The sequence below is a fragment of the Narcine bancroftii genome, chromosome 6 (genome assembly GCF_036971445.1).
Source record: "Narcine bancroftii isolate sNarBan1 chromosome 6, sNarBan1.hap1, whole genome shotgun sequence".
NCBI lineage: Eukaryota > Metazoa > Chordata > Chondrichthyes > Torpediniformes > Narcinidae > Narcine > Narcine bancroftii.
The window spans coordinates 144,839,919-144,855,665 of record NC_091474.1 but is presented as its reverse complement, the minus strand read 5'-3'; positions in this window follow the sequence as shown (position 1 = coordinate 144,855,665).

Genomic DNA, 15,747 nt, shown 5'->3' with positions numbered 1-15,747 from the left:
AATAAAGGGGAACAGAAAGAAGAGGGTTAGACTGCAAACAGTGAAGGTTTGTAGTGTGGCATAGATAAAAGCTCACACTTGACTGGAGGGAAAACAAATGCCTTTATTAGCTGACAACACAGGTAGGATTCATGAATAGGCTTCAGAGGGGTTCTGGGTTTAGGCAGGAAACCAGGGTAACATGGGCCCAAGGGGGAGGAGCCAGGAGGTGGGACCAGTCATTAGTACAGCACACTTCTAGTGCATCCCGGTTCACTACATGGAGATAAAGTTTGGGGGTGGATAGACTGGTGGTTGAGAAGGAAAATGATCAGTACAGTAATGGAAGGGAGATGATGGAAAGAAATAACAGAATTGACTGTAAAGATAGGGTAAAACAGTGAGAAATATGTGTGAAATCTCTGAAATGCATTTACTTTAATGCTAGGAGTATTGTAAGGAAGGTGAACAAGCTGAAGGTGTGGATAGACCCTTGGCATTATGACATGGTGGCGATTAGTGAGACGTGATTGAAGGAGGGTTGTGACTGGCAGCTAAATGGATTTCGCTGCTTTAAGTGTGACAGAATTGGAGGGGTAAGGGGGTGTGGCATTGTTTGTCAGGGAAAATATTATAGCAGTGCTTAGGCGAGATAGATTGGAGGGCTTGTCAAAGGAGGTGGTATGGTGGAATTGAGAAATGGGAAAGGAGAAGTTACACTTATAGGGGTTATTATAGACCACTTAGTGGGGAGCGAGAAACAGAGGGCAAATTTGTAAGGAAATTGCAGATATTTGTAATAAGCAGAAGGTTGTGTAGCAGGGGATTTTAATTTTCCTAATATTGATTGGGAAACAAAGAATTTGTAAAATGTGTGCAGGATAGTTTTTTGCAGTAACACGTTGAGGTGCCCACTAGAGAAGGACCAATGTTGGATCTACTGTTGGGGAATGAGATAGGGCAGGTGTTGGGGAGCACTTCGGATCCAGTGATCATAGTACCATTAATTTCAATATAATTATGGAAAGGGATAGGTCTGGTCCAAAGATTAAAGTTTTTGAGTGGGGAAAAGCCAGATTCGAAGAGATGAGAAAGGATTTGCGAGGAGTGGTTTGGGATGATTTGTTTTATGATTTGTTTGGGAAGGATGTAGAGAACTGGAGGTCTTTTAAAGGTGAGATTTTGAGGGTACAGAATCTTTATGTTCCTGTTAAGATAAAAGGCAGAGCCAAAAGTTCGAGAGAGCCATGATTTTCAAGGGAGATTAGAAATTTGGTTCAAATAATAAGGGAGGCCTACATTAAATATAAAAAACAAGGTGAAAACGAGATGCTTGGAAAATACATTGATTGTAAAATGAATCTTAAGAAAGAAATTAGGAAAGCAAAAAGAAGGTACAAGGTGGCTATAGCAAACAGGGTAAAAATAAATCTGGTTTTTACAAATATGTAAATAGCAAAAGGAGAGTGAAGGATAAAATTAGTCCCTTAGAGAATCAGAGCGGACAACTGTGTGCGGAGCCAAATGAGATGTTGTACAAGTTATTTTCTTTGGTATTTACTAGGGAGAAGGATATTGAATTGTGCAGGATAAGAGAAGCAAAAGGGATAATTATGGAAAACATAGGGATCAGGAATGAGGCGGTATTGGAGCTTTTGAAGCATATAAAGGTGGATAAGACTCTAGGTCCAGAATGGATTTTCCCCAGGTCCTTGAGGGAAGTCAGGGAAGAAATAGCGGAGGCTCTGACAGTAATTTTTCACAAATCATTAGAAAGGGGCATAGTGCCCGAGGATTGGCGTATTGCACATGTGGTTCCTTTCTTTAAAAAGTGTTCGAGGAGTAAGCCTAGCAATTATAGGCATGTAAGTTTGACATCAGTGGTCGATAAGCTACGGAAAGTATTCTTAGAGATAATATAAATATCTAGAGAGACAGGGTCTGATCAGGAACACTCAACATGGGTTTGTGCAGGAAAGGTCATGTTTGACAAATCTTGTTGAATTTTTTGAGGAGTTGACTAGGAATGTTGCTGAGGGTAGAGTAGTAGGTCTTGTCTGTATGGATTTCAGTAAGGCCTTTGATAAGGTTCCGCATGGAAGGTTGGTAAGGAAGGATCAGGCGCTAGGTATTAATTTTGAGATAGGCAAATGGGTTCAACAGTGGCTAGAAGGTAGATGCCAGAGAGTCATGGTGGATAACTGTCTGACAGGATGGAGGCTGGTAACAAGTGGTGTGATCAGGGATCGGTATTGGGTCCCTTGTTATTTGTCATTTACATTAATGATATGGACAAGGGAGTGGTGAATTGGGTTTGTAAATATGTGGATGATACAAAGATAGGTGGAGTTGTGGATAGTGAAGATGGTTTTCAGAGACTGCAGAAGGTTGTGGACTGTTTAGAAGAGTGGGCTGAAAGATGGCAGATGGAGTTTAATACTTAAAAGCGTGAAGTGCTTCATTTTTGGAAAAATAATCAAAACACGACAAATTGCTAGGAGACTGCATAAAAATATTTTAAAGAATAGCCAGAAACCCAAAAATAGAACTGCTTGCGAGCTTCAAATCCATTTTAACCATTACAATACCAGCCCCTAATTATTATTTTTAAAAAATAATAATTACTATCACAAAGAAAAAAAATCGAACATAGTACATAAGTAGTATATATTGGTTACATTTCAAAAGAAAATAAAAGTCAATTATCAAAGCTTTCTGCCTCTTGTAAAAGACAGATTTTGGTAATTGGTCTATTCAGAAAGTTAGCTTTAGTCATGATCTGAACTTCACACACAAGTTTGTGATGCGCTGCAGTGAGAACAAGCAAGCTCAAAATATAAGGGCTGTACTACAAGCTTTAATTAACTTGCCCACAACATTCAGTATCCCTTCTGGTTTCACGTGCTCTACTGCCTACACAAGGGCCAGTGTGAGCCTTTATATGGGGCCGATGACTGGCAGGGAGTAGGTGGAGCCAGCCTCCCTGGTTACCTCCCTGTAGGTACAGTGGGTTTTCCCCTGCAGTAGGCAGGTAGAAATGTAAGCAGGTGCAGGCAGTCACAAACAGTCCGGTGGTTATATCACCATAAAATCCTCCTTTATCCCCATCAACCAGGAATTTGGAGGCGCTGAATTGTTCATGATGATCACCACATCCCCAGCTGTGAAATTGCACCTTATCATAGACCATTTCAGTGGAAGATATTCTTTCACACATCCTTTCCAGAACAAACCCAATATAAATTGCACCTGCTTCCACCTGTAGCATGCATTTATGTCTCCCTTTTGAAACTGTCCCAGTGGCAACAAATGCTTAGTCTTAAGAAGCAAAAGGTAATTTGGGGTAAATGCTTCAAGATTATTTCAATCTGTAGAAGTCTTAGTGATTGGATGACAGTTGAGGATAGCTTCAATTTCACATGGAACTGTCCAAAGACCCTCCTCTTTAAGATTTTATCCATGTAGGATGGAATTGAGAACCTTTTGCACTGATCTAAATAATCTTTCACATACATCTCCACGGTGTGAGCCAGAAGGGGGCTGGAAGATCCAATTGATTCCTTTCCGGAATAGTTCATCATGAATCTGATCCTGATTCCAGTCTATAGCACTCTCTTCAATTCGTTTTGAACCCTCACAAAGTTAGTATCATTGTCAGATTTTAATTCTTTTACCTGACTATATCTGGCAATCAAACACCAAAGGGCATAAATGAAAGAGTCTGTGACAAGTGATGATGCCAATTGTCACAGATGGTTTGGGAGGAATTGTTAGAGCAGCTTGCACACAACACGTTTTAAAACAGAATATTTGCAGGACTTTTGCAGAATGCTTTTTGCAGGAGGCAACAAAGTATCGACAGCAGCTTGCCTGGGAGAGCATGTGATCTTTGCAGGCAGAGGAGAACAGTTTTGCTCTCAGAGAGGGAGGGTGTGAAACAGGGCGAGGAGTCACAGAAATTATTTCCAGAAGGACAAGCTGGCAAACTTTGGAAGACTGCCTGGTCAAAGGAGGAGATTTGTGATCTGAAAGGTGACCTGAAAGAAAGAGGATCATCTGGAGAACCCTGAACGGGGCAAATTTCGTCAGCAAGACTTATTGAGAAGGAATCAGTTGTGGATGTCCTGGAAAAGGAATATCTCTCTGAAAACCATAAGGAACCCTCTTGAGTGGTAACCATTTGCCTGTTAAGCACCAAAGACTGGTGTACTTTGTTAATGCTAACTTCTGTGCACAGTACAAGAATTGCCTGCAACCAGTGAGATTGGACTGTGATCCAAAGAACTTTCCGAATCTTAAATATACTTTACACACACCTGCGCTTAGTGTTAGATGGGGGAATTAAGTAGTTAGGTAGGTTAAGTAATAAGTTAAAGTTTAATTCTGTTTTCTTGTTCAAAAACAACTTTTGTATAAGTAACCCTGTGTTGTGCATATCTATTGCTGCTGGCTTTGGAGGTCCTCTGGACTCTGTAACACAATTCGATGTGAATTGCTCTTATAGTTAAACATGAAAATAGCACCATATCATTTCACGACACTCCTTCCATGCTTTACTCCAAAGTGTCCAAAATAATCAACTCCAACATATGTGAATGGAGGTTCATCAGGAGAGACTCTATCTAGGGGCAAATCTACCACCTGCTGTTGTCCAGGAGGAGTATTTACACTGCATAATTTTTCAGATTGACCCAGTGGCACCAAGAAACCAATATTTTTGGTATAGATTGAATAACATGTGATTGTGACCACTATGGCCCACCTCTTCATGAATCAAATCAGAGATGTAAAGATCCTTGGCCAATATGACAGGATATTTAATCTCTTCTGGCATTGCTGCTCTACTAAGACCCCGTCCCCCCCCACCCCAACTCTTAATACACCATTCTCCACAATGGGGTTGAATTTATGAATGTGGCTTGACTTTTGAATATTTATTCCCTTTCTCAGAATTGAAATTTCATCTACAAATCTCTTCCTCTGGCAAAAGCAGATTATCTCTACCTCAGCATTAATTAATTCTTCAACTGTGAGACCTCTGTTTTCTTGAGTCTCAAGATTTTTTGTCTCCTTTTGTGGTAGATCTTTTTGATGTATGTTATCCATTCGAAACTGAAAGGGAACATCGCTTGTTTGTTTGTTCTGTCTGCTACGATTCAGAAAACATCTTTAAAATCTGAGCATCCACGCTGTTGCCTTTTTCAAACTATTCCAGGATGAAAAGACATAGATTAAGTGGCTAACTGGATTCATTTATTCCAACATTATCTGAACAGTATTTGCAAGCCTACTCTTGATTTCAGGGCCCTCTGGTAAAATTTCTTTTAATTTGTCAGAATTTTGAGACCACTCCTTTTGAGGCTGTAGAAGAAATCGAGGCCCAGACAACCATATCTATTTCTTCAGAAAATACTTGATTTACAAACCTTGGTAAGCCAGATTGGCATGATTGTTAACTGTATTAACATATCCCCGCTGTATTGGACCTGAGGCTTTATCAATTTCTGTGATTCTGTAAGCCACAAAAGTTTGAAACCTTGTGGTTTTATTGTTGACGAATTTGAGCACAGAGGTCCTATCAGTCCAAAATATGTTAGTTTCCTCTGCAACCCTCTTTTCAACATTGTGTCCATTCTGCTTGCGAGCAACTCCATTTGAGGGATAGTGGGTGGTTTTTCATGAAGTCACTCTGGCCTTTCCCATTGCAAATCCACAATGTACCTGATCCTTGTTATCATGCAGTAACAGGTAACAGTTCAGAAACTGTCCTCCCATGCATCTGCAAAATGATGCAGTTGAGCAGATTCTACAGTTCTGAAATGTGTGGGTTTGACGCATCTGTCAATCTTGAAGTCCTCCAGCTTACGAAGATCCTGTATCCAACATGTCCATTTATGTACAATGGATTCTGGTATCTCATCTTCCAAACCAATCTTCTTGCTACACAAATCTTGCAAGATCTTCTTGGCAGTCAGGACAATTGGTGCCAAAATTCCTAGTGGATCATATATCAAACTAACTGTTGATAAAATCCCCCTTCTGGTGAGAGGTCAGTCCTTCAAAATAATTTTGAACTGAAAAACATCACACTGAACACACCATTGTACCCCTAACTCCCTCTTCATAGGAAAGTTGTCATGGACTGTCCAAATTCTTCATTTCCTTTGCCTCCTCTCTTCCAGGTATGGGAGCCAATACATGACAATCTGGGAGGGGATGTCGAGAGAGTGGGTCTGGAACTGTGCAAAGCCCTACTCACCTAAATCCATTCAAGCAGACGCTGTTCCTTTCTGAGGAATGGGATATCCTAACAAACCCCACAAACTGACTGAAAGGAACCATTATCATCCTATGGGATGGGTAGCTAGAAAAAAATCCATTTGGTAGGTAGAAAGCCTCCTTTTAAACAATTTGCACTCTGATAAAGAATTATGGATTCTTTTTATTTAGCTGCAGAAGTGAGACTATCATCCATATAAAAGTTATTCCTGGTTGTTCTTATAGCTTGAGAGTTAAACTGTTCCATATTGTCTTCAGCACACTTCCTGAGGGCAAAATTAGCACAATTTGGTGATGAAGTTGTTTGAAATGGATGCCCTGTCATTCTGTACTCTACCATGTTCTTAATGTAATCTCCATCAGGCCACCAAAGGAACCGTAACAAGTCACCATCTTCATTCGGTACTTTCTCCTGGTGGAACGTTACTCCATTGTCTGCAGTGATGACAAGAGGTTCTTTACGGAATCTAGTTGAGACTCCTATTAATGAACTGGTCAAAATAGGTTCTTGTAAGAGTTGAGAATTTAATGAAATTCCCTGAAAGTTTGCTTCAGTCAAAAACCACTCAAAGTATTTTTTTCTTTTGTGGATGCAAAACCCCATGGTAAGTACCATTTTTTGCCATCATTATGGTACTTTCTCTGCATAACCTTTAATTATCATGCCAGACACACAGTAGTCTGAATGAAAGGTGCCTGCGCATATTCACAACATCCTTCCCCCCTGTGGTGCGCTGTTAGCCAGAATCAGACACATACAAGGTAGAGACTATACAACAGGCCTTAATCCACAAAACCATTCACAGAGCCAGGCTGGCTGTAGTTGCAGTAACTCTGAGTGAGCTTCAGGAGGCCGGTGCAGGATTATATCCTGGAAGGTGATTGACACCCTACCGGGTGGGGCTTGATCCCTTCAGGCTGACTGATTGACAGCCGGCCAGGTGTTGTCCTGTCCCCTTACACTCCAGCAGGTACAGAGGTTCCCCCCTGCAGTTGGCTGGTGGTACACTCCAGCAGGTACAGAGGTTCCCCCCTGCAGCAGGCCGGTGGTGTACCACCACACACCCACAAAATAAATGTCATTTAACTGGCATATAGCTGGAAGCATACTAAATTATGGTAACTGAAGAGTACACATTTTTTTTTTCTTTGGCTTGGCTTCGCGGACGAAGATTTATGGAGGGGGTAAAAAGTCCACGTCAGCTGCAGGCTCGTTTGTGGCTGACCAGTCCGATGCGGGACAGGCAGACACGATTGCAGCGGTTGCAAGGGAAAATTGGTTGGTTGGGGTTGGGTGTTGGGTTTTTCCTCCTTTGCCTTTTGTCAGTGAGGTGGGCTCTGCGGTCTAATTGAGTTAACTACTGCCTCACACAACAACGTAATTATAACATGCCCAGTGATCAAATCACTGTATATAGTCCTTCAAATGTCCTGGAGGACGTCTTTCCCTTTTTTATCTTCTTGGCGAGGAAAGACTTTGCAACATCTCAGGATTCTTGATCTTTTCAGGAAATGCTTAAACCTCCTCCTTGGGTGCTAGGGCTTTTGTCCTTCTCCCCCACATTTTTCACTTTTGACGGCTGTTTTTTGTATTTATGTTTCTCCTTTCCTCCATTCTCTTTTTTTCTTGGACATTTGGCTCTGATGTGTCTCTCCTTGTCACTTGGATTACACCTTGCTTTTTTGAAATAACAATTATCTGGACTGTGGTTACCTTTTCCACAGTGGAAGCATTCTCGTCAGTTTCATTTTCCCACTACCTGCGACTCTCCTTGTAAGATATCCATGTTTTGGCTGGCCATCTCAAAACTTAAGGCAATATCATTCACAAACTTAATGTCTAATTCTTTCTTACTCAGCAATCGCTGCTGGACATTGCGTTCAGCCAAATCCATGAATAACCTGTCCCTTAATGGTTCGTTCAGGAACTCTCCAAAATTACAACTTTCCGAAAGTTTACACAATTCAGCCAAATATTCACTTATGATTTCACCTGCTTTTTGTTTTCTGGAATAAAGTGTGTATATTTCTGCAATTGTTTAGGTGATAGATGTTCTCCTACTACAGCCCACAAATCTTCATAAGGCCTAGTACTTGGTCTTGTGGGAACCAAGAGATTTCACCAGTTTAGAAACAGAGCTTGTTTTCTTTTGCCGGTATGTCTGTTATATTATGGGCAAGACAGAACATATCAAATCTCTCCACGTAATCATACCAGCCTTCTGATTCTTTGTTCTCTCCAAAACATCCGTCTGCCATTTTGAATCTTCTTTCCTTTGTTCTCTTTGCTTCTTGTCGTCTTCATCTTGTTTTGTACATTCTAATCTTCCAATCTTCTAATCTTCTCTCCAACTTTCAGAGTGTCGAAGAAGTTCATTTACAACCTTGCTGCAAATCTGTTGTGTATTCTAGGATTAGAAATACACTTGTATATGGAGACACGGTGCATCATTTGTTCTTTATTGTGAAACTAAAATGGTTCCTCGCAGCACACAATTTCTATACATTATGATGTCATACTCAGATGCCTGCGTATATCCACAGCACACTTCTATTATCAGGCATGCATATTTCTCTTTTCTTTAAAGGTAATCCAATGTAATAATGATCATTAACCTGCTTGACAGGTTTTGACATCGATTCCAAGAACTGCTGGTCTTCCCTTGAAGGCACTCAGGTAAGTCAATCTTGAACTGTTGCTCCCACAGCTCATCAAGTTTAACAATCAATATCTTGTTGACCCTTATTTGGTCATTTGGTCCTGAACCTCATTTCTTCTTCTAAATGGTCCCTTAATCGTCTAAACAAGCATAGTTTTGACAGTGTAAGGTCCATCTCCCACACCCCTTAATATATCTAGTGGTTCCAGAGCTTTTGGTACATCTGAACCAATCAACTCAATCTCAGATTTAATTTTGTGTTAACAAGCATTTTTCAAAAGCTTCCACATTTCAATGTGGTTTGAATGTGAGATGCTTCCTTAATGCACAGGCATAGTTTTCTGAGTGTATCCGCCTGGGAGTTCACAAAAATCGTTACTACCTAGTCCAGCGATCTCTAGGCCCAAAACAATATTGGTTTCAATGTGTTTAACTTGACCTATAGTTCTCAATAGAATTTTTGACCTCTTTCCTGTAAGATTAAGCTTATTCATTCACCCCACAGCGCAAAATGACGCAGTGCTTCCTGGGTCAAGAAATGCACTATTGCACTTCCTTTCTTGGCCTTGACCTGCACAAGTGTTATAGGCCCAGAGGACCCCAAAATCCAACAGCAATAGAAATTCACCAAGACAAATGGTTACTTAAACAAAAGTAATTTTTAATTTTCTTCAAACATAAAAACAGGATCAAACTTTAACTTATAACTATTAACTTAACCCCCTTTTAATTCTAAGCGCACGTGAATGTAATGTGTATAAGTTCAGAAAAGTTGTTTGATTCACAGTCCAATCTCACTTCTCACTCCTCCAAGTTCACCAGTATCAGGGAATTCTTCTACTGTGCACAGAATTTAACATTATTAAATTTTCAGCAAGATCTGGTGTTTAAAAGTAATTGGTTACTGCTCCTTCTGTTACACAGATACTATCAAACGTTTGCAGTTGTTCTCACCAGCCCCAGTAAGATAATTTGTCTATTCTATGGTTTAAATACTGTTTTCATCCGCTTCTTTTCTTGCTGTTTGTTCCTTTTCTGTATTCTTCGGTTCCTGGAAGCTATGTGGCATTTTGAGATGCTTTTGACTGCATATGTCGCAGCTGAGTCACTTCCTGTCGTTTTTGCTGATGTGTCCTTTACACAGACAGCCAAAACATACTCCATTTTCATTCAGAAAAAGCAGTTTTCTCACTCCAAAGTATGCATATCATTACAGATCAAACAAGTCTTCACAGCAGGCAAACATTAGTTTTCCTTAGTTTCTTTAACTGCCATGGAGGTGGCAAATGTACTTTTTTTCAATTTTGGTTGAGGTGGCATCTTGAACTCTTTCACCTCATTGCTCACCTTTGGAGTACCGTTGATATCTCCAATCCTTGTACAGTTGCCATTCAACAAAATTCATAATATCCTCAAAGGTAGCATTTTGTCTATATTTTATGTGAAGTTCGCAAATTCTTGCTCTCCACAAATCGAGTAAGGCAACTTCTTTGTGATAGATAACATTTTAGAAAACATGTTGTTAATATCATCCATGGCATTAAAATATCCTTTTAAAAAGAGAACGTATGCTTGTAGAGCCTTTGTGTCATCTGATTTTATTTTGATGACCATGAAAGAGCCTTCTCCAAATAAGCCATTGCAATTCTATGCTCGTTGCCAAAATGCTTTTGCAGTAAATCCCATGCCTTCATGAATCTGTTATCTGGATCCATGTGCAGGCAACTCCTTACAAGTTGCTTTGGCTGTCCCTCAGTAAATTGTTTCAGATAATAAAGACAATCTCTGGTGTTTTTATTCTTGCTTTTAATGTCGCATTCAAAAGATTTAATGAATGCTTGATACAACAACCTCCTTCTTAGGCAGGGAATAGAGACCTTGTTGCTGAATTAATAAAGCAGTACTATAATATCATTTTGTTTTCCCATGATTGTCAATATATTGCCCTGTTCATCGTTGCTTTGACCAAACAGATTTCTGTTACCTGAAAGGAGCAGCAAGTATTCTGCATCATAAGATGCTATTTGGCTCACATCTCTGTCCACTGGGTTGGAGATCTGGTACCACTTTGCCTTAACCTGCTTTGTTCAGTTACATACATGTCTTGTAACCGTAACACTGGCTCTACTTTGGTATTAATTTTTTTTCCATTTGTCCTACCTCAAAATGTGACTCCAAGACGTTAGATACCTCAGATAATTTACATTGAACACCAGTTATCTCCAAGCCTTCTAGTACCCTTGCTCTGGCCTGATTAACAACAATTTTTGTATCTAGTTGCAGTTGATCCTTTTAGCTGCACTTCCTCCCTTTTTAGCTGCTCTCCTCCTGCTCCTTATCCATCCGTAGCTGATCTCTTATCTGCATCTCTCACTCGTCTAAGGCCAATTTATTTTGAAGTATTTATTTTTGTGCTTCAAGAGCTGCTGTGTCAGCCTGAACCTTTAAACGTGTAGGTGCCGTACTTGACACTCTGGAGCCCACCCTCGAACTCCTCTTGCTTCTCCTGCTTCCAGTATTTCATGCACTATTATCTGGTAGTAGATTATCCTCTACTTCAGATGTTGCCTTAACATCTGATTTTGTCTACACTCTGGATTGCCCATCCTCTACACCACCACCTTGTGGCACACCTTCAAACAATACCAAGTGGCTGCTCTTACATTCTATTAATGTTTATTTTGCAGTAAATCTGTGGGGTTTGAATTCACAGTAGCTGTAACCTTCTCTTTTTCAGTCTTGCTTGAAGAGTAGTTTTGGCTTCACTTCATCAAGGCACCTGAATAAAAAGATGGAGGGAGGAAGAGGCAGGAGGAGCAGTCCTAGATGGATTTGGTTGGGAGGGTAGAAGAGAAAAAAGCTGAGGTGATTGGGAAGATGCAGCTCTCTGAATAAGAGTGAACAGAAGGGGGAAAGGGAGCTGCATGAAAGGCAGAGGGATGGGGACAGAGAGTGTGACTGTGGGGAGGTGTTTATTGGAAATTGAAGAAGTTGATCATAATTGCCGCATGGTTGGAGAGTATCTGGATGGAATATCCATTGTTATTGAAGTAAATGAGTTATTGTAGTTATTGAATTTGCATTGAATCACCTACTATTATCTTAATAGTATAAAAACTTGGAGAAGATTGAGTTTGGCATCTCTACCTAGAGAACTTCCAGACAGAATCCCTGCTTACCATGTACAGTGAAGACCTTTTACATCTTTACCAGCTGCAATCTCCACAACAGGTCACATTCATGGAATAAAAGTGAAATCAGCACATTGAAACAGGAAAGTAATGACTGTGAAGAGATAACAGATAGGCTCTGTTATAGTGTTTGTGTTTAGTTAGAGATAATTTGAGAACAACTGATGCAATAATAATTGGTTAGAAAAAAACGATTGAACCTTGAACAGCGAAAGCTAAATACCAGAGTTCAAATCTGGTTCTCAGGAGTCAAAGGAGGTGGGTGAGACTTGAATAAAAGAGCCACAAAGGCTAATTCTTAGAGCCAAGCAACTCGGGAATGATGAGCAGTTGACGAAATGTAGCCTCGAAAGAAAGAGACTGGGCGCCACTTGGTGGGGGGGGGGGGGTGGGGGAAGCGCCACTGTCCTCGTCTCACCCGCCCAATATCTTTGCTCATTGTTTTAACCTGCTGTGCTGAGTTTCTCCAGCATTGTTTCATGGTGTCTGCAGACTTTGGAGTTTTACTCTGGGGTTGGTGTTTTTGTTTTACTTGCCTGTTGATTTGCTCAGCAGCCAGGGCCCGTCAGCACCCAGGGCGGCACCACACAGGGCTCCCACGTTGATTGGTGCTGGGGATGGCTCAGGGTGCTGCAGCTCGGCCTGCTGCTGGCCATCGCATGTGTGTCTCACCATGGAGCTCAGCCTTAGTTCCAGTGTTGGTCACATCACAGTCCCCCTTATTCCCTGCCTGAGAGCCAGACCATGATCGCCAAGCTTGGTCAGTGTGTGGGCTCAGCATCTCCGTGGCACTGTGTGAATATGAGCATACCACCCGTTGGGGGGGGGGGGTTTGTCACTTCTGTTTTCTGCACACATGTTTCCAGTGTTTCTGAGCGTGAGGGCCAGCAGCTGATTTTCATTGGAGCTACCTGTTGTTATAAAAAGGCTTCTTATAACAAGTAATAATCTATTCTTGTGCAAAGCAATTTAAAAAAAAATGTATTTTCACATGGTTAATAATCACACGCACAGGCACAGGTCACCTTGTGAGTGAACAGATTGTTAGAATGCATTCCTAATCAAAGTGTGTACATTGGAGACAAAAACATAGAATTGAAAAGACAAATAAAATTGTATTTTAGAATTCAAAGGCTTCTGAAATATACTCATATCCGTGGGCATAGGTAAACTGAGCAATGGCCGTCTTCATTATCCATAATTCCTCATGCAGCTGGAACCACTCTGCCAGTGCCAGGGAAATGCAGAACGGTTCCAGCTGTGTGGGGGATTATGGGAAAGGAAGACAGCCATTTTGCCTGCAGAAGCTGCAGCTTCAAGCCGGGAACTGCAGGTAATAAACATAAGGCTTGGGTCACTTCAGCATAGGTTGGAGCCTGCAACCTCCCACGTCTTGGCGACTGGGAATAATAAACCTCAACATGGTGTGGCGTGGTTTGCAATCAAGGGTTCTGTTAGGGTGGGGGAAGCCGGGGGGTGGAGGGGTGGGTGGGGAGCTGGAGGAAAGTGAGAGGTGGTGGGGAGCGAGAGGAGGGGGTGTGAGAGATGGGAAAATTGATCTAAAATTATGAACATGGAAGAAACTAAAGTTCATCAGTAAAATGGCTGAAACCAGTTCAAACAGGATAAGTTTGGGGCTTAGGATGCAGGAAAGCAGAGTCAGCACGATTAACATAAGAATCTTCTAGTCTTTGTGACAAGACCATAGGACTAAGATAAGGAATGGTAAGGTACAATAGAATGTAGGAAGTTGAGGTAGTCTGGATCAGATAAGGGTCTCCTAGCCCTGGACAGAAGTACCAAGTCATACATTTCTAATTAGCTAACCATACACAGATTTATACATATGAAATTAGCCAACCCTAGATAGAATGAGTCAACTCTGCATATCAAGAGACTGTAGCCCCGAGAATCAGGAAGGTGTGAATAAGGACAATGACATGAAGGGACACCGACAGGATACCCCCCCTGGTTCTCCAAGTATACTGAAATTGCACGTAGGCAGGCAGGATTGCCTAATGCCAAACCTCTCCAGCAGGAGGCAGAAGAATGTAAGGGGGAGGGTATTCCTACACTGAAATCAACTGTATAAAAGTTGGGTGAGCCCCAGTGTATGTGTGTATTCCCAGGGTAAGGGGAAGCACCCAACTTTGCATTGTTGTAGTAATAAATGTTCTTTGTTCTCAATTTTTGTCTCGAGCAATTTCTTTAAAGGTACTTTAATTTCTAACAGGGGGAAGCGAGAAGGGGAGCGAGAGGAGAAGGGAGCGAGAAGAGGGGGGCCTTTCCCTAGGGGCCTGGGTGGGAGTTAATCCACTGGTTCACTTCTAATAAATTACAACACAATGTGTGAAATTTACAAGAATGTTGGGCAGCACAGTTGGTGTTGTGGTTAGCGTCAGTCCAGCTGTGTATGAAAAAAATCGCCCAACTGTCAACTTTATGTGTGATTTTTTTTAAAAAAAGGGGGGCCGCAACTTCAGTGCTTGCCATAGGTGTTATTTTTCCTAGATATGTCACTGTCCAGTGGCATAGGTATTTTACATTACTGTGCCTACAAGAAAGAGTCTAACGTTACCAGGAATTCAGCTGTCCTTTCCTCCTGGATTCCCAGGCTTTTTTCTCTGGATGAACCAGAAATATAAATCCATGTTGAAATGAACAGCTGACAATTAGACAGCTCCCTGCAAGGGTGTATATTCTGACCTGCCAATTTGACATCCAATGCACTAACCCCAGGAAAACCTCCTGAAAACAACTATGTAACCAAAGTGTCCCTCCTCATCTTGCTCACACAAGTATACATTTCTGTGAAATAACCAGTAAGAGATAATTTGTCATTGATTAATAGATAAAGATGCAGGCAAGCATGTTCTATTCCAACAATGCCAGTAATTTGTCATCTTCAAATTAAAGTTTTTATTAACATTTATAATGCCAACTGGACTGTGACCACTGGGTTAATTGACAAACTGCTGAATGTTTGGATCACTTTCTATTTATATATATGTGTATGTGTATATATGTTCAATGCCATAATTTGACGGCAGAGAGGGTATATACTTTTAGAGAGAAATTGAGGAAATGAGGTTGGAAGGGGAGATGTGTGGGGGTTAGGTGTCATCTCCAGCTGAGGTGAACTTAGTGAGTCCAAGAGATTGAAAAGCAGAGATAGGACAAGTCTAACAGATAATGAGGAAGAGTAACGTTAAACCCAACAGCATGAGTATTATTTTTACCACTTTAGATAACCACTACCCCCATTTGGCTCTACACCTCTTCTTTAAATACTCCTGTACTTTTCTCTCTAACTTTTCTTCCCCTCCTCCACCCTCACCACTTTGTAATGGTCTTGCCCTCCACCTATCTTTCCAGCTCTCACACTTTCTGTCCATTCATGTCTTGGCACTTAATGCAGATTCTACCCTCTCCCCACACCTCCCTTTTATAATAACACACCCTTTCACTTTAGGCTCAGGCTCATTTTTACAGAGAGCTGCTGCCTGACCTACTGATCTCCTCCAGCATGGCTTTGTGAGCTGGAGATATCTGAAGCCTAGTTTGATGTAGGGCAATTCACAAAGCTTCATTGTCTAATGTTAGGTGCCCTCCAACCCCCACCCCCCATCATCCCCTGC